This window comes from Bemisia tabaci, chromosome 8, assembly GCF_918797505.1.
Source record: "Bemisia tabaci chromosome 8, PGI_BMITA_v3".
Taxonomy (NCBI): Eukaryota; Metazoa; Arthropoda; class Insecta; order Hemiptera; family Aleyrodidae; genus Bemisia; species Bemisia tabaci.
Window position 1 is genome coordinate 29,577,736 of NC_092800.1, and position 20,872 is coordinate 29,598,607.

At 38.8% G+C, this 20,872-nt stretch overlaps 1 protein-coding gene across 4 annotated transcripts in view; it reads left to right on the forward strand.

Moving 5' to 3' along the window:
* LOC109033965 (clarin-3) overlaps positions 1–20,872 on the forward strand; it is a 160,561-nt gene that overhangs the window by 122,079 nt on the left and 17,610 nt on the right. The window contains exon 1 of one of the 4 annotated variants that reach the window (XM_072303165.1): positions 20,549–20,599. The exons of the other annotated variants lie outside the window; for them this stretch is intronic. The gene's annotated coding sequence lies outside the window, so the exon portion shown is untranslated. Of the gene's footprint in view, positions 1–20,548; positions 20,600–20,872 lie in introns of those variants that run through there. 4 annotated transcript variants of the gene reach the window in all.

The following is a 20,872-nucleotide window of genomic DNA, read 5'->3' on the forward strand; positions in this document are numbered from 1 at the left end:
AAAAAAAAGAAGTAAAGGTTGACAACTTGGACATTTCCAATTAATTGTGGTAGTACCCCAGTTTTGGTTACTAACCCAAATGTTGCGGTACGAGCCCAACATGAGTTGAGTCACTACCAACATTTGTTGAACATTTCCATATCATCGAACAAACTGGGGTAGTATCGCAATTTTGGGGGTAACCCTTAACACTTTTGTTTCCGCGTAAAATTCAAATACCTCAAAAAAGCTTCAGCGTGGCAAACATTGATGCATTCGCTGTAATTAACTTTAGGCAAAGAGTTTCCTGTTCTTTCCTTTGAATACGAGATTGAGAACATTATCTCGTGAAAAATACACGAGGTTGCTCAAATTTGAAGACCAAACACTACTTTTGTATCTCATACAATTAACTTCAAGACGAATCAATTTGAAGTTTTTGACACAAAAGGTATAGAAATAAGGTAGGTAAAAAATTATTTTTTTAAAGTGAAAAATACCATTAAGGGCACCTGTCTTTCTCCGTTGTCTCATAAGAAAACCTTGTGTTTTATCGCAAGATTTTCTTTGCGAAGTAGAAGGTTATGAAATATCACTGGATGATAACCTAGTTGTAAGCTTCAGTGTTTTTGATTGGTGTTGCGATTAATTTGCAAATTTCAGTCGTTAAATCGGACGAGGTCAGGTTGGGAAAGCAGCTTTATATTCTATTTATTTTGCCGTCGTTGAAAGTTGTGCATTTGTTGCAGCTTGATCCGATCGCACTGAACTGAATAATTAGTACGAGAAGATTAGGCAAGTTTAATTTAAATCCTGCATAAAATTTGAATGCATCGCCACGACCGGCCAACGCGACGCTCAAAAGGCAAGTTATCGGATCGTGCACTAATATGATTAAAAAAGTATGAAGTTTTAACCCCTCGCTCCGCGGAAATTTGAATATAAAAATTATAAAATAATAAAATTATCTTCCTCGAGGGACGAAATTCAAACAAAAAAAGTCTTTTGAATAGAATTTAGGTAATTTTCATTCATGAATTTTGCACAGTCATCAAAAAACAAAATACGGGACCTCCAGCACTCCAAAAATTAGATTCAACATACTTTTATGAGAAAAAATTTACGGGGGGGAAACACACTATATAAATGTAAGTAATAAATCAATATAGGCTCATATTAGAATGTAAAAGAGGCCCTCGGGTTAAGTTCTGTCCAACTGAATTCCACCCTGTAATTATCAAAATAAACAATAAGTTGAAAATTTAAAAAAAAAAATTCAAAATACGACGAATGGGAGGCTGTATGATGCACAAGGATCAGGGATCTGAGAGGAAACAATCCCGGGAGAGTTCCTGGAAATTTCCGGGAAAATCTCCTTTCCTGGCAAACTCAAAGAAAACACACACTCATGTACACTTTCATACTAAACATAAACAATTACACTTTAAAACGCCTCTGAATATACGTTCTAGGGAACTTTCCCGTTGGTGGTCTCGGCAAATGACTTTGCGATTGTGAGAGTGGGCTGTATAAAAGTCTCAGATGAAATAAGTGGGGATGTTGAAAAAAATTGAGACGAGAAGGCGAAAAAATTTTGATGATCAGAGGTGAGAGTAAAACTGCTCGGGCTTTAGCAAAGTAAATTTTAGGGAAAAAGCCATTCATTATATCCTTCGCGTGGTTATCATAAAAAGCATTATATAGCTCCCATTAAGCATCTTAAACATAGGTAGCTTTCCGACATCTTGTTTTTAAGCTGGTGGACTATTCAGTCACCAAAGCACTAGTGCTGTAATATACTAAATACAAATCGAAACCAAAAATGTTGAGCGCTTAGTTGCCATCTAACGCAGCAAAGATGTTTTTTAAACATCAGGTGAAATGTTTGGTTGGTCGGTAAATACATTTATTTGGAGGTATTTTGAAAATTAAGATCTCATGTAAAAAGAGGCAGATAATTGTAGTAAAGCAAGGGCATTTCCGATCGAGTTGAAAGTCACTGAAAAATACTGAAAGAACAGATCGAACAGCCTGCATCAATAAAATATTTGAGATTAATATTTTCTTCTGCAGATGTTTGAATCATTTTTGAGCTGTCCCAATTCTCGGTGTTGAAGATTTTCCATTCCAGGTCTGTTACATCAGTTTACAGCCACCTAATTGTCCATGCATTTTTAGGAAGGTACAGAGATTTTTGGTGTTAATCATAGTTTCATACCCATTTTGTATAATGGCAGCGATACGGCCAGATCCTCAAGTAGTTGAAGGTGCTACTGGTGCTACAGTCAGGAAAATCGATGCGCACATAAATGTATCGTTTATAGCATCAATAGAAGTTATGTCTTTCCTATTGTGTGACTCCTATTCCAATATGAAGGATTATCCCCATTCGAACTATTAGTCAACAAATCATAAACGGTTGGATTCACTCCCTGAACGATTCAGCGAAGCAACAAGTGAGGTCAGCACGTGCAACAAGCGGATAGAGAACATGCATCAGTTTCAGCACAACCTTCTATACTTGCTGAAATAGATGTCTATTGGTATGCAGAGTTACAGAGTTACGGAGTTACGGGGGGGAGAGAGAGGGAGAGGTTTTGATTGTTTCCAGGCGAAATTCGAGCAATTCTCTGGGGGTGCGATGGACTTCGTCCTTTACTTTCAGGGAGAGTCTGCGTCCCCCCTGTACGAAGGTGATTTTCTTAGGTTGTGAAAAATGTAGAAATTTGATCCTTCTTCCTCCCTCTACTAGCCTTTCCTGCCGTGCTAAGGAAAAACGCCGTATGAGCCTTCAGGCGTTGCCAAATTTCCTTTGATGAAACACGAATTTCCTGGTAAACTTATGAATATTTTTCTTCCAATTTTTCAGATAATTTTGTTCGCAATTTCACTTTAAGTCCCTAAAAATTCCCTGAAAAAATGTTTTTATCTTTCCTTAAAAATAAACATTTTATCGAAGGAAATTTGGCAACTCTCGAATTTTCATACGGCGTTCTTTCTTAGCACGGCAGTTTTCTATACAGGCAGTGTTCCCAGCACTTGGGCTGAACAAGTTACACTGAGAAAAAACTATGGTTTATAAACCTATTAGAGGTAAATATGGAACACCTATAATAGTCGTAAATAAACTAATGATTCTCGGTCTGTGAACCATACTAAGGTCTCTGTACCTAATTAAGGTACCCCGTACCATAACTAAGGTATATGTGCTATTATTATATGTAGAGGTACTACTATTAGTGGTGTTCCATATTTACCTCTAATAGGTTTATAAGCCATAGTTTTTTCTCAGTGTACAGCTGAGTTATGACTTATTCCATCCGCGCAAAGGATAGGGACAGTAAACTGTGCGCTGCTGAAAGTTCTGCGAGATTCTTCGGTAACAGAAGTCCGGAATCGATGGCTATAGTCTGAAACCACGTATCTCCATTCGTTGCGACGTTGTAGACTTCCTATCATACTTTATTTTTCCTTTGGAATCTTATTTAAAGTAATTTCTTGACAACTTTCTCGAATTTTCCTCTTTTTCGGCAGAATATTCTGTGTACATCTCAAGCTATAAAATTGCTTTATTTCTCTTTGACAAAATGAAACAAAGGCAGAATTTTTGAAACATCAAAATCAGTGTTCGAAACTCACCTTTGCGTTTTAGGAGCCACGTGGCGCGTCAAGCCCGATTTTTAGGCGCTATTGAAGTTTTTTTAGTGGCCAAATTGACTTTTCGCCTACATATTACGGCGCATTTAGTGAAAAGTTAGACGCAAGATGTTTTCGTAACAGAACTAGTAAGCAGCTGTAACTTGGGGAAGACAAAACCACAAATGATGAAATCGTAAAGAATAGAAAAAGCTTTCATTTGTGGTGCTGAAAATTTTGAATAATCACCGAATATGAATTAAAATTCAGATTTTCTAGGGGCCACGTTGGCGCAGAGCCTTCGTTTTTTAGGCGCCAAGGCCGATTTTTTAGGCGCATTTGGCGCTTTGGCGCATGTGAGTTTCGAACACTAATAACAATGAAGGTACGTAGTTCCGCGATTGGGCTGTTAAAGTATAAGTCGAAACGGAACTTCTGTGGCTACTTGAATGCACCTTTTCCCCGAAATCCACTTCACAGCCTCAACTAATATGAGCAAGTGTGTGCCACGGTTGGGGGAGAGTGCATTTAAAATCCGGACACGCCACACGCGGAGGGTCCCCCGTGCGCCACGAGGCTGCAACCCCAGGCCCAACCCCAACTGGTCCGTGACCGCAACCCCATGTCAAAACCCAGCGTGTCCCTGCATCCGCCCTGTCGTCGCCCAACCGCAGAGCCGCGCCACACATAACTGCCGTAAAATTCCGGCGCAAGCTTTGATGCCAACTTTGACGCCTTACTCTCGGGGTTTTTATTGAGGGCGATGAAGGAAAAATGAAAGGGATTTGAATTGAAAGTACCAGAAAAAGGATGCTGACTTAACACTCTGGATGTAAAAAAAGTGCGCGACAACTCACGAAACGTTGCACTGAAAAAAATTCTCGGCGTTTTTACCACGGTCCGTTGGTACCTTTACCATCTCACTTTTTTTACCAATTATTGGTAATTCTACCAAGACAGACTGGTAAGCTTACCTAAAAACCGGTATTTTTACTGTTTTTTTTTTCAGCTAAGAATACCGCTTTTATTGGTAATCAATTCCCAGTAACTTTGCTATTTTATCTCGGTAATTCTACCACAGTCGATAAAAAACATTGGCTTTTTTACCAAGGTCCAGTAAAATTACCGAGAAAGTTCAATAATTTTAAAAATTACCAATTCTATAAATGGTAATTTTATCAAGAAAAAACTGGGATCAAATAGAACCCTGAATTTTTGGTAATTTTATCAAGAAAAAACTGGGATCAAATAGAACCCTGAATTCTTGGTAATTTTACCCTTTTGTTAGTAAATACACCGATTTTTTTTTTTTTTTTTTTTTTTTTTTTTTACCGAGATTTTTTTTTCAGTACAGTTAGTTTTACATCTTGACATTGCTGTAGTAACTGCTAAGGCGGTTAATTCAGCATTTTGTGAGTTGTCGCACACTTTTTTACATCCAGAATGTTAAGTCTGCATCCTGTTTTTTCGATGAGGTGTAGGGTTATGAATAAAATTTATAGTTGCTTTAAAGTTGGAGGACCCCCGCTTCCCCCTAATAATTTTTTTACGATTGCGGTATACCTAACCGTTAACACGTACAAAAAATGGCAGAATTGTCTCCTCAACCCTCCCAGACCGTTACATGTTTTATAGTGCATTAAATTATTTTGAAGCACATTTGAAAATAATGACAAAATAATCGATATTAATAGAGCTGGGATCAAAATATTTCATAAAAAGGCTATGCACATGAGACTCAGTTTTCGATTTTATGGCACCCTTTTCAACTTGATTCAAACCATGAGATTTCACGTAAGTTTTAAACTTATTCGGCCCGAAATTGATTCTTCCAGTGAAGCCGCGAAAAATATCTACTGGTTCAAGTATAAAAGAACCGCAAAATTACTATAACAAGCCTTAATCGATTGAAACACACGAGAAGTTTATTCTTATTATTTGATTATTTTTTTTTCAAGTTTTCACACGCAAAAAGGCGTATAATCTGGCTTGGATAAAAAGAATGCGTTCACTGCATTCTATGTAAAACTTTCACCTCGAAACAAGTAGTGGGATGATGAGTTTCCGCTGATTATTTGTTAAAGCTGGCAGCAAGGCGCAACGAGCTCACTCGACTCGTTTCACTGTGCTCAACCGACGAAATTCACCCAATTACAAAACTAATGGTCGTAGAATTTGGATATTGGTCTTTGATGATCGATGTTACCCACATTAAAAGAAAAAAACACCTCCCCTATAAATTTCCCGACGAACATATTTTTTTTTTTTTCATATCGCCATTCAGCTTCTGAAAATATAATTGGTTGATATTTAGGGCGAATTTTCATGGGGACAATTTTTGTTCACCCAATCGTAAATTTATAGTGACAACCACATCAAAGGCGCGGCGTGAACCATCGATTTTCGATATTTCTCCCATTCGAAACTATGGCGAAGAATCGATTATTGAGGTGTTCGTTGCGATCACCCTGTTTATCGATCCTTTTCCATGGGTTTCAATGGGAGATCAATCGATATATCGCAAAGCACGCCACGTGTCTGAACAATTGACTCGTTCATGCAATGAATGCGATGAATGCTATGTATAAATGTAAATTGTATGAGTAAACCATTTTTGGCGTTGAGTTTTGAATGACTTTAAAATTGCTCCATGAAAAGCTGCTCTTTTGACACATTCTGTATCCACTCGGAAATGGAAGTCTGAAATTGCTATATTGTATGACATTGAGCATGAATACATCTGCCGATGCAAGTCATTTTTTGTGTCAAATTAACGAAATGGTTTTTACACTTCTAAAAAAACATCCAGAGCCGTAATAAAAGCTTTTTAATCAACAAATTCGCACAAATGAAAATTTGTAAAATATTTGCAATTACAAACTGCAATTTCTGACTAATCAGTAAAAAAAAACTATTGTGCATAGGAAAACTAATGGTGTATACGTTGTTTCTAATCTCAGCCAGAAATTGTAATTTCTAATTGCAAAATGTAGTCCATATTTCTTCACGCTTTTGCTGGTCTATTACAGAACAACCGATACCTCCCAATGCTAATTTCACTCTTACTATTCATAGTTTATGAAAATTTATTAAAGAAGGAGTTCACAGGCTTAAACTTATAATCCACCTCTTAATTTGGTTACAGCGCAGCAAGCCGGAACCACTCGGAGGCACTAATTTGGCAGGTTTTCTGGGATTAAAATATTTTAACTTTAAACCCAAAAGCGTGTTTTATGAACTTGTGTATAAAATTGAGCAATTCCATTTTTTATTTTTAAAGTTATCGAACAAATTGAAGTCAAGAGCATTACTAGCAAGCGAGTGTCAGAAAAAAAAGAAAAGAAAAGAAAAAAAAAAAAACATTTGAGGTGCTCGCAGGACAAGGCGCATAAATGTAGTTTTTGCTATTTCAAGAAATACGTGTTTAAAATTTCAAATAATATGGAGCATTATGGCGGAGAGGAAGTTTAAATTCACTTTTGGATGCTTAAAAGTTGGATTTTAGTGGTGAAGTTTTCACAGAAACTAGTTTGAAACATGAATATCTAAATTTTTCAAAAACTATGCACTTATGCGCCACCAAGCTCCTCATTTCTAAGTGGTACAAAACCGAACGAAAAATATGCGTGATATAATCTGTTGCCGAATGTTTCTGGGGTATTAAATACCCCAGAAAAATGCACAATACCGTAAGGCACATTTGCAATCCGTAAATGACAATTTCTCTATAGCACGAATCATATGAGTCAGCATTAGTGCAGTTTTCCAATAAGTTGCCTTTATTTTTTTATGATTATTTCAGTGGATCGAATGAATTTTCGTTCCGATCAGTTTGTATTCAAAAGACACGTAGATTGATGCTACTTGCGCACGTAGCATTGAGGAAGCGACATGGTGTGCGCCGAATACGAAATCACCACGAAAGTGAAAAAGTACTGTGACCGATATAATAAGCGCATGGCCGTCGCGTCGCCCTGTCTGAGAACCTCATTCGGGAAAAGATCGATAAAAGCATGGCAAATCCCTGGACATGACATTACTATGTACAATACTGAAATTTTCTTGCAATTGAAAACAAAATATTATTTTGGTAAATTTGACAATGGGTCCGCGATACTAATCACGACCGATTTTCGGTCGAAAATTTAATGTGTATAAAAACATCCGATACCCTTTGATTGGATCGAGGCGACCCATTTTCATTTCGTCGCATTGCCACACCATTTTTATGGCATCACCCGAACTTAGGTATGCGGCAAGCCTGTTATCAGCATTTTAGGATCAGTCTTGGTGACCGGGATTTTCGGCTTTCATTTGCATTCCCTTACTGAGTTCTTATCAGCGATGAAACGTGTCGCATGAATGCAAGCTCGCGTTGGTATCGATTCGAGTTTCCATTCAACTTCAAAAGCAGATGGTTTTCTGACGTGAGCTTTCAACAATTAGTCAGAGAACCACAGCAGTAATCATATCACTGATTTAGTATGAATCGTATCACATTGATTTGTGCAACGGTCAAAACGATTTCGGTTGAATATAATTTATTTGATGGGCCTGATTTTTGGTGGTGCGCAACTTAAATCTGAGGATGCATATTTTGAGCGCAATACCGAGCTCAGCATTGTCTAAAATTATCAAAATAAGGTATACTTACAGATAATATTTTTGTAAACTAATTTGCACCTGGCTGGATTAATCTTTAATCGTCAAATTTGAGTATTTGACAGCTGGTTTCAATCTACATTTACTTTAAAACATGTTCACCGTTCTATGTATGCATTTTTTACCCGTTAAGTATAACAACAAATATGTCTTAAAATATCTTTCGATCTTGCAAAAGGTAGAGTCTAGTTAATTCAAGCCGCTAAAATTAAAAATGTTTCGAACTATTTCACCACTCAGAATCTTATCTTGCCTAATCGTTCCCTTGAAGACGAAACTTTTGAGTTTACTTGCTTGTAGCTTCGTCTTGTGGATTCGATCTCGGCTCATCTTAATATTTTGCACGGGTGCAAATATTTTGATACTTTGGATCTGCATTTATGCCTATCCTCCTTGTTGAAGCCGAACTTTTGTCCAATATTTAATTGGAGCCTAGTTACGCAGCTTAAAGAGTTTTTCACCTCAATTTTAATATGCAAGCCATGCAAAACACATCCTATGCGCCCAAATAATTAACATATTTTCAGACATAACCCTAAGTGCGAAGGGGGAGGGGGCTCCAAAATTCGGACAGTGGGAACTCTTCGGCTGGCTTTGGTACCTATCTTTATTGATCCCCAAAAGCCAAAAACAGCGTTGCAAACTGTGTTAGTGATGAGTAAGTCAGATAGACCGCACCTATATTACCGAAAAGAAAAAAGAAAAAAATCAGAAAATAAGACAGTTATATTTTTGATAGTGGATTGCATTGTTTTAACAGCCATAAATTACAGAGATATGCCACAGACACTGAAAGAGAGAGGGGATGTATCACTAATAATCTTCCTCGGGTCAGATACGCCGGTCGTAAATTTTGCGCGTTGTCTGAGATAAACTGAATAATTATTGGCTGTCATCCAATTATTTATTTATTGTATTTTTTTGAAAAGCATATTGGTCAGTCTTTATCGTCCAAACTTTTATTCTTCGTGGAATACCGTCGAATCTCAGAGGGAAGTAACTAAGGAAATTTCAACGTTGCGAAGTATTTATTCGCAAAATTCTTCCGTGTCTCTAAACTCATATTTGCTTTTATTGTGAATCATACTCATTGTCCGTTGAATAACTTAAAGCCAATTCATAGGGTGAACTGTAGGCTAATATCAATAGAAACGCACTGTGTCGTATTTTGAAAAAAGAAAAAAAAATGAGATAGGAAGAGTTTTTAATTCAATTAATTGTAAATTTTCTTCTGTCAAAAATTAAAAGTCAAGAACAAATATTATGATTATAAAAGTAGCTACCGAATTTTGTCCTGAACATTGAGTCTTCAATAGAGATAAAACTTAAAATCTCATTTTCTTGTTACAAATTAGGTGCAACTTGGTGCGTGTCTGTTGATCCAAGTACTGTGAGTTCGCGCCTCACGCCATTGCGCCTTCAATTTCGCAACTGCAACATGGACATCCATAAAGCACGAATAGTTGTATCACCGCGCCGTCATCAACGCGCTTTCTTTCCTTCGCTCTATCACCATCTTGTGATGGTTCCGTTAGTCTTATTTGTAATGGGCTTCAAGGGTCACGTGAGCAACACAGCCGAATATAGGAGAGACTCAATCGGGCCTCGTTTTTTAACTTTCCCTCCAAATGTAAGCAACATCTCATTGACAACATAGAGCTGAGCATTGCGAGCTAACGCCTTGCTCCATCGCGCCTTCAATTTTTTAGATGCAACACGGACATCCATCAAGTACGAATAGTTGTATCTCTGCGCCTTTGACATCGCGCATCCTTTCCCTCGCTCCATGTTGTGATGTTCCGGTTTGTCGCAATTGTAGTAGTGTTACAAGGGCTCCGCGAGCAACACAGCTGAAGATAGAAGAGACTTAAATCGGACTTCGTTTTTTAAACGTTCCTCTCAAATATCGTCGCTTCTCTAACGTAGGGGCGTATCCGGATTTCCACGTGAGCCTCGTGCTCCGTATAACTCAAGGCTTTCTGGTGCTCAGGTGGAAAACGAGATACGCCCTTACGTCAGAGGAGCGACGATATGAGCGACATCTCATTGACACCGTAGACCCTAGCAAAGCATTGCGAGTTCATGCTTCATGCTATCGTGTCTTCAATTTTCCTTCAATTTCAGAGAGTATTTCTGCCTTTAAAAAGAAAGAAATAAAATAGAGTCAATTTCACCCGATCTATGATTTTCCGTATAAAAAAAGTTTTGGTATTTAAGGGTAAACTAGGCCCAAATCTTGTTCAGATCGGGTGTTTTTAAGTCGAGCAACAATATTATTTGAGAGCCTAAGTCGAGTAGAGGGTAAAACATTTTTTCCTGGGAAGTTTAAAATCGTACATTTTCCTCTTCCGTGTTTTTCCTTTGCTTAAATTAAGTTGATCCAACATTTGATGGCACCAGTTGCTCTTCCTTTTAACAAGACTCCGATTTTTAAACGCTGGTGCGTCAGAAAATGACTCATTATTCCATCCGGCGCCTTTAATTGATCTTTATAATTTATTCAAACGATTCGCCACAGATGTGGAGAGACGGGACTGTGAAGTTAGTGAGCATCGTTGTCTGAATTCAATTCATTTCCCCCTTCAATTAATCGTAAGCTGGTCAAAAGGTTATTATCTAACATCTTTGAAAACAGAAAGAGGAGCGATGGTATGACTCGGGTAAAAGTTGCTGAGTGCCCAGTTTCATTTCCGCTCGCATATATAACTCATCCCTCTCTTCTTACATCAAAGGATGGCCAATATATTTTTATTTTGAGTTTTTTTGGATTCGAAATATTATACATGTGATTCTAAATATGGGGCTTGGAGGACAAAGTGCATAAGTGCGGTTTTTGAAAAAAAAAAATGAAAAAATGCACCGCCTAGTGACGTCATCTGGCAGAATTTCTCATTCAAACACATTCATTTTAGCAGATTTATAATTTTGTCATATTTCCTACAATAATTGTTCAGTTTATGAACCAAGGCAAGGGTATCCTCGTGTTCGTTCCATTCAATAGTTTCCACTAACCTGAACACGGAATTCATCAAATTTCAGACACCTGCAAATTCTCTAGCAGCATCAAAACGAGGCAATTTGGCAACCACGAAGCCCGAAACTAGAAAGAACAACGCTGTATATTAGTTTAGGGCAGTTTCCTTCTCGGAGGTTTTTTAATGAGACGATGCGCGAATGGCTAATAATGTTGCATCCTAATTATTCATCTAATCGTATAAACAGCTCATTAAGGAACTTCCAGCGGAACCTCACGTTCTTTTTACTTTTCGCTGACAGCTTGTTCTTCCACAGCGCCGCATTTCGGCCGAGAAACACCGGAAGATTCCACTTTTTTCCCTCTCGCCGATGTAAGTAGATAATCGATGGAACTTGAGCGCCTTCAACGCCAGAAACGCAACCGCGCGCTTCATCTCGATTGCTCATCCTCATCTCCTCGTCGCACAGTGGATCGAGTCAATGGGTGAGATTTGACGAACACTGGAAAAAAAAAACACATTGGATCTAGAGTCCACACTCTTGAAAACATTGACAAGAAAAAGGACCCTTGATTCAATCAGATTTAAGCTTAAATCAAAAAGAAATCCGCTCAAATTAAGAGGCTTGGTTCTTGATTTAAGCAAAAATCCGATTGAATCAAGAGTATTTTTTCATGTTGATGTTTTTAAGAGTCTGGACTCTAGATCCAATGTGTTTTTTTTTTTCCAGTGCATGAATTTACTTAAAATCATTGATTAGAACTTGTAAATAAAGAGAAGAATATTTTGGGTTTTATGTAATATTTTATCAGTTGAAATGGCAATAATTCCAAAAAACCTTACAAAAACTTCAAAATCATAAGTTGAAAACTGCCGACACCGCAAGCTTGAATAATCGCATCAAACACAGTGTGACCGGCGCCGGCGCGACGCGGCGCGAGACCCTTTCAAGAGTAGCGCCTTTCAAGACCGCAGGATACTTCACGCATTGCGCGTACAGCACGGTGAGCGCGGCGCATAGTACAGCGCCTTAAAAGTCTGCAGGATACTTCATGCATTGCGCGTATACCACGGTGCGCGCTCCCGTTGTTTATTTTCTTGGTGTCAAACCTACCCCGTTGTGCACATTTGCCGAACAATGCACACCTCGAGCTTTCAATCCTAGATCACGGGATAGTAGAAAACTTACAAAGCTTGCACCTCCATTTTTCCAAAAAATTGAAGTTTTAAAAGTGGTTCTATTGGTTTTCTCGTAAAATTTTCTTCCAGTCATAAATGTAAAATTTGACAAAATTAACATAAAAATTGGAAATCACATTGTATCTAGAGTCCAGACTCTTGAAAACATTGACAAGAAAAAGGACTCTTGATTCAATCAGATTTAAGCTTAAATCAAAAGGAAATCCGCTCAAATTAAGAGACTTGGTTCTTGATTTAAGCAAAAATCCGATTGAATCAAGAGTATTTTTTCATGTCGATGTTTTTAAGAGCCTCGACCCTAGATCCAATGTGTTTTTTCCAGGAACTTTGAAAACTTACAAAGCATACACCTCCGTTTTTACAAAAAATTGAAGTCTTAAAAGTGGTTCTATTGGTTTTCTCGTAAAATTTTCTTTTGGTCATGAATGTAAAATTTGACAAAATTAACATAAAAATTTGCAGTTTTAGAAAAACTATCGATGACCGACCTGTCCGATTGACTTAGTCCACTGTGCGGCGCTTTCCCTGGCATAATTTTATTTAACCCCATCCTCGTTCCTTCCTCTTTAGCTTTATCTTCACGTTCCAATGCTTCCTACTCGTTCCATTTAATTATCCTTTTTTTCACCTTTCTTTTCCTGCCTCGAGCCATCTTTGCCCGACGTAACAATTAACAAAAGTAAATATTGGTTTCGCCGTCCATAGACCGTTGAGCTCCGGCACTAATTGTTTTATTTCGAGACGAGCTTTGAGCCCGGATCCTCTTGGCAAAGTAATCTTTGTTAATTTTTCGGCTTTGTTTATTTATTTTAATCTCCGTGTTTGTCCTTTCATAAGTTTCGTGAACTTGAAAAATTTACGGTAATGAAGCCCGGGATTTAAAATATTAAATCCCTTCAAGGGTGAAAGGTAAGATAAACTTGACGTAAACGACCTCTTTGTCAAGAATTTAATTTTGCCTCCCTCTCATTAATGAGACTACTTTCTTGTCACTTTGTAAATTGAAAATTTCTCTAAAAATGTCTGTTAAAGCAAAAACAACGTTCATGGAACCAACCCAGATGCGAACGATAACCTCGGAAAAAAGAGTATCCTTACTATCACGTACTTGCTGAGGGTCGTTTTATTATTACAGAACAAAAAGAATATATATCGACGGTGCGGTGTAAGTCCGCAACCACGGATTTCGCTTTGCGACGTGACAGACCTCCTGTCATACTTTATTTTTCAAATAGAAAACTACTCAACAGCAGTTCCTAAAAACTGCCGTGATTTTTTTTCTATGTGCGAAGAAAATCCTGCAAAAACTTCAAGGAAAGATGTCGATTTGTTCTTCCCCAAACAAGTAAAATAGGAGCGGAGATTTTCAAACACCGCAAACAAGATACGTGGTTGGGGACTTACACCGTCGATGTATATTATTTCTTAGGGTTTGATCGTGCGCAATTCTCTCACAGACTTTTCTTACATTTCTGCTGCCATCTCAAATTGATTACCTTTTATCTGTCGGCGTCTGCGGGTTCCTTTTTTCTTCTAAAGGAGAGTTCGGGGAATTTTTTTAGCCCACAAGGGGGTTCAGGGGGCCCTTCCCGGAAACTTTCAGCACTGTTCAGCGACCCGTGCAAATTTGTGTCTCATGATGGATGAAACTAAGGTGGAAGGAACCATTGTATACACAATGGTGGATGCGTCGTATTTTTCGATATGGCGTTCAGATGGATCTTATTGTTTTTTTAAAGGACAGTTCTGTGACCAGTGTAATGGAGATGTTGCATGTGTGAGGAATATGCGATTTGACTATTGATTCGTACGTAAAAGGTCGCGAGAAACCTGATGGTGCCACTGATTCTCTCAAAAATCATCTCCCAAGCTCAAAAAAAGCTCTCAAGTTGAGACCAAAATGGAGGGGATATCCCACGCTATCCTGAGAGTCCACCTCTACATCGAGACAAACTCTCCATGCGAAGATAGGGAGCAAATGCATTAGCAGGGTTGCCGTGATTTCAGTTTTGGAGTCCCCAAATAAAGTGGCAGCCCTGTCATTGTATTTGCTCCCTATCGTCGCATGGAGAGTTTGTCTTGATGTAGAGGGGGACTCTCAGGATAGCGTAGGATATCCCCTCCATTTTGACCTCAACTTGAGAACTTTTTTTGAGCTTGGGAGTTAATTTCAGAGAAAACCAGTGGCACCATCGTGTTTCTTGCGAACTTTTACATAAGAATCAATAGTCAAATCGCAAATTCCTCACACATGCAACATCTCCATTAGCCCATCGACAAAGAACTCTCCAATTTGTCACTCCATATTGTACGCGCGAGACTCCCCTAGGGATCCGAACACAATCGGTGAGCATTCGGGTTGATCGCACGCTCGTCTGCTGTTTCGAGGCGTGAACCGGTTCTGGGCCGGGCACGATCGGATCCGATCTACTATATCAATGTCCGCGTAAATCATGATTCCAGATGAAAGCCGAGCACCTCTCAATAATTGAATTAAATCGTGATGAACGAGCAAGATCTCTGCGACCCAGTTATTAAGCTGCGCCCCGGCGAGCGGAACATCATCTTCAGCTCGCAAATCACTTTTTCATGCGCATGGCGCGACGCGACGCGACGCACAAAGGAACAACCAAACTAGAAGTTGGACACGATCGAGAAACTTCAAAATCTTGATTGTTACAAAACGTAGAGGCTCAAAACTGGCTCTCGCTGTTTTTCTTGTAATATTATCATTCAAAAGCACCCTCTAAAAATTCAAAATTTGACGAAATATTTGTACAAATGTGAGGATTTTGTTACAAATTTTTTGTCTGACGTCTGTCAATGGATTGGTCCATTGTGCGACGAGGCGTGCCGCTTCCCTGCTCCGTTCTTGAGGGAGGACGACCGTTTAACAGATCATAAATGCACTTCAATGGAAAAACCTGGATTCAAATTGTGACGTGAGTCACTATTTACGCTTGGATTCTATGAACTCGAAGTCGAGCAAACCAGTGACCTTCTTTGTTGTGATTTTAATTCGTTGCACTGAGAAAAATACTCCAATTCAAATGGTTGACTAAACAGAAGGCCTCGTTCAAGTTTATTACGTAAGTCACTGTGGTCGACTTTTAGAGACCAACCCTCCCCCCCCCCCCGATTTTTCGAAATCATAGAACAAAAAACCTGAAAAAATGCCGGAAAGTGCTTTACGTTGAAAATCTTAGTTCTCTGCTTTAGGATGCAAGGCTAACGTAAGCGAGGTCGTGGCGAGATTTTATCCATTAATAAATGTTTGTGATAATTGAGGGTGATCCAACATTTTTGCGCCAACAGCACTAGGTATCACCTTATTTTTTTAATACCCTTGTAAATTTACATTCCTTTTAAAAAATTACACCCCTAAACTTACACACCCCTGAAAATTCTGAAAAATTGAGATTAAAGCTTGTACTTTTGTGAGTGCTTCTAGATCGAAACCAACAGACCAAATAGAAGAGAACAGAAAATAACAGAATTAGACAAAAAGGATTTTGTTGGATGAATCGACTCAATTTCATATTCAAGTGTGAACAATTTGATCTGCATGCTAATGCAGGTTTTGAAAATAGCGAGAAATAATGAAGCAAGGTAAAGTGCACTGAAAAAAATAATCGGTGGGATTTACCAGAGTTTGGGTGTTATTTACCATACTGTCTACTTGATTTTTTACACAGTGAAGCTGCAGCATAGTTACCAATATACCGGTATGGTAAATAACACGATACGGCTGACACTATGCGACACAGTGCCAGTGTGGCGTTCCCGACTGACTAGTATGGTAATTTCAAGCATCCAGATGCTGCGACAAACCTTGTAGATTCTAAAATCCACTCATCTTATATTATTAAATGCTTTTGATGAAAGTCGTGGATATTTTACTTACATCTTACTTTTAGAAATTCCGTTACATACACAATCAATGGCAGTTAAAGACAGTTTCAACGAGAAATAGCAGATAATTGCTTCACTGATTTCAAGTAAATGATACCAAAACCATACTTGTTATTCGCGTTAAGGTATCATTTACAGACTAAATCAGATCCACGGAAAATTTAATTGCATATAATAAATAGATAGTTCAAAATATACCCACAAAAAGACACTACATGAAAATCCAATCGCACGGTTCACGGTGGGGCAGAAGCTGCCAAATTTTGCTTAAAGTTACAGTTAAACATCAATCCCACGCACATTTGTCTCTTCATCTGAGTATGTTGAGCTTCGAAAATTTTAACAAGAATATAGATATACCTACGAACGAAGTATTCAAAAATCACTTCTAGTCGATTATTTTCAAATTACTTCCGCACTTTTATGTTTTCGAAATGACTTTACACAGAACCGATATTCACTGGATTGCAGAACAACTTTGCGAAGGTTTTCAAATTTTCAGGATTCCTTCACTTTGCAAGCCAGATTCATTGTAGCAACTCCTAACCTCCAGAAATTGGTCGATACGAATAACGAAAAAATCTCAGAAAATGTATGTGGCAGATCAATATAGATAGATTCGAAGAGAAGACGGTAGCTTTAGGGACAATTCGAACACAAATTTGGGCAAATTACGCGTGGATTCACATGGATTAATATGGATCAATAAAACACAGCCACGGACTCCGACCCTCAACGTGATAAATTTATAACTGACAAACAGACAAACGAAAAATGGCGGACCACAGACCGCAGCGCAGTCAAGCGGGAGCTCTCACCACGCTGACTATACCAGTATGGTAAATTTAACCTACCAACACCATGACCAGTCGCATACAGATGCCTACAGATATCAAACGCAAGTGTTACCATGTTATTCCATACTTTTAACTCATCGTATGGTAAAAAATACCCAGCTGATGGTGAGAAATACCTAAACGATGGACAGACACACCTAACTGATATTTACAATCCGGGTATGGTAATTTTTATATCGAGTATGATTCTCACTTTCATCTAGATGCTTAAATCGACCATTATTTGGCTTTTTATCACCATATTTTTTTTTACTATACCATTATGGTCAATCCCACTTCCACTTTTTTTTCAGTGTGATTGGAATGTAATCCTCGTCCAGCGGTGCTTGCCTCTTGGAAGTTCATGACAGACCAATTCATCGTTTTCATCAACAATTTACGGAGCCCGCAATCCCACAAATTAGCTTTTGATTGATCATTCAAAATCGACCACCAGAGCGGTCCACGACTCTATAATATTCATTGTTGCCGTGCCGTACTCTGGGCATTCGCTGACTGTAAAAAGTGCAATTTGAGATTGATCATTATTTCTGATCCTGATTTTCATAACTACTTTGAGATTTTCACTGTCCCTTTACTTCCCCACGAAACAAACAAAACTTGAAGCAGCGATTTATCCCCGGATTCCTCGGTTGATTAAAGTGCACCTCTCAAATTGGAATTGGGCAACCCTGTGTCTTTGATTGATACAGTCTCGCCGCGAACCAACCTCAGGATAGAATATTTTTGCCGGAAAAGCGGAACATATGCTACCACAGTACCACAACATTTGCTCATTAATAACACTTATTATGATTCGGCGCTGGTGCCGGCCGTTGCGACAGAAAGGAATCACTTGCTCTCAGCATGACAATGGTGGAAGCTCGAGTTCCTTCATTGGGAGAGTATGGTCACTATACAGCCTTCTGAAGCGCCCATTTCATATTGACTCAGTCAGGGCCGGAATAAGGGGGTGGCCACATGGGCCGCGGGCCATGGCGGCAGAATTAGGGGGCGGCAAATTTTGCAATTTCTTTTAAATGCAGGTACAAAAAAATCGGATTCAGAAAAAAATTACAAACAAAAAAAGGTGACACAATCTCTCACTTCCTGAGAGTTCATTAATTTCTAATTTTGTTGTATTTCGGTGATACAAAAGACTGCGCACCTTTAATTAGTTGAGTTAAGAGAGAAACCAAACACGTAATTTGGCCTGGAGCGGCGCGGTGCAAAGAGAAATGATGACGAGGACTTGAGATGGAAAGAAGAAGCCCTCGACGCGGCGGTCGGCATGTAACACATATTAGCGCCTACGAGACTGCATGAATACTTCACGCATTGCGTCAAACACAGTACGGTCGACAGCGGTCGGCGCGGCGCGGCGTGAAACGCACAGTGCCTACAAGACTACATAAATACTTCACGCATTGCGCCAAACACAGTGTGGTCAGCGCGGCACGGCGGCGGAAGTTAAAATGATTAAACCACATTTATGTTTGTTCTTTCTAAATTTTTTCTTACATTTCTTACAAATGAAAGGCCTTGTCCCCACAGAGATAGGTTTACGGAAGTGAACTTTCGCGCGAAGTTCCGTGAACTTTTGCTAGGAGTGTTGACAGGGCTTACGCAAAAAATGTATCCAACACGAGTGAACGCGTCTCAAAACCAGCACCCTGCTGGTGTTTTTTTTTTTTTTTTTTTTTTTTTTTTTTTTTTTTTTTTTTTTTTTTTTTCCATGAGTGGGATTAAGATTCTCCACCAAATCTCAAACCAAAAAAATGCAACATAATAATCTCCACCGAAAGTGCGGTGTGATTTGACTGAATGGTATCTGCTAAATTGGATTTCAGGAATTCAGTTAACACGACAGAATCAGTAGGTCTGATGCTCGTCCGAATCATTCACTTTGGAAGATAGGTTCCATATCAATTTCAAGTTTGGTTTTACCGAACTTTCTTTCTTATTATTTCTATCCTCACAAGGATTGGAAGGTAGAGTGAGCCAAAACAACAGTCACATCTGTGAGTCTGTGACCTTGCATCTTCTCAATTCGGTAAATTCGATTAAAAAATCATGAATCGTGCATATATTCTCGACACTCCAACAAAGGCCATAACCTCCTCACTGTCGTGTTAAGGAAAAACGCCGTATGAACATTCGAGAGTTTCCAAGTCGTCCCGGATAAGCATTTATTCTTAAAGAAAATTATGCGTATTTTTCCTTAAAATTTTCAGACATTTTAGATAAAATTGCAAATAATTTTTTTTTTAAAAATCGAAGAAAAATACAAACGATTTTCCTAGTAAATTAGGTTTTTATTGAAAAAAATATGGCAGTGTCTGCAGGTTCATATGTGGCGTTTTTTCTTAGCACGGCTGCTTACAATTAGTTCCCGCACACACCTTGCGCGTCATCTCACGTCTCGATCGTTGATGGAGGCCCATCGTCCACCCGCGCTTTGAGCCCTATCTCGTAGCTCCTCCCCACTCCATTTTATGAGAGGCGAAGATCATCAGGGTTATAACTTCCAAACTATCTCTTATCGAAAGCCTCGAGGAGGGAGCAAACTTCGTAGCCATAAAGTTGATAGATTCTTCAGCCGCCAGCGTTTTACAGAGTAAACTCGGGAGCTTTTCGTTTACACCGTTGACCATCACAGAGATGCGCGGTAACTACTCTCGTCCAGTGGCGTGGCGTGAACTGCGATATATCGATTGTTATGCCATTTAAACCTATGGAATAGGATCGATAAACAGGGTGTTCGCAGCGAACACCTTAATAATCGATTCTTTACCATAGTTTTAAATGGCATAACAATCGATACATCGCAATTCACGCCACGCCACTGCTCTCGTCTCATTTTCGAAGTTGCTTCTAAAGACAGGAAGTTACGGTAATTTTATTTTCATATCACGAGAAACTGAAACCAACTGAAATCTGATCTCTATGTTCAGAGAGTAAATAATCTGGGAACATTAGTTGTTTATAGAATAATAACGTCTGCATGCGTATTGGCGGATCCAGCAAATTGGCAACATTGTTTTTCTCCATTTAAACCTATTAAGATGTATCGATTTTTGAAGGAGCCAGGTGCTCCAACAAGAATCGATTATTTAACATAGGTTTGAACGGAGGAAACCCGGTGTTGCCAAATTGCTAAATCCGCCTCGGAGCTTGCGAGAGGAAGAGTATTTTTAGAAAATTCTCGTTGTTTGACCCTGCGATTAAGCTCAGCCTCCCTCCCTCTTAAAGCAACTTACGTCATACCTGACAGGTTGCCAGAAATTAAATCATCAAATATAAAACTAAACGTATTTAAAATGTATTTGTACTCGATGGGTCACTACACCTTGTGTTTTTATTTAATATTCTGAGAGTACCAGGTTAGTGGATATCGAGGTGAGTTATTGCGTATTTTTGGAGCCAAAATTCCGGAGTCTCCTCTCATTCTCTATTGATGTTTGTTAAAATAAAGCGTATTTCAATGCAAAATGCATGCTTGTTCCCAACAAATGACATGGACGAGATTCGATTCTTTGATTCTGAATATATAGTTTCAACAGTGGCGTGGCGTGCTTTGCGATGTATCGATTGATCGGTCATTTAAACCTATGGAAAAGTATCGATAAACAGGGTGTTTGCAGCGAACACCTTAATAATCGATTATTTACC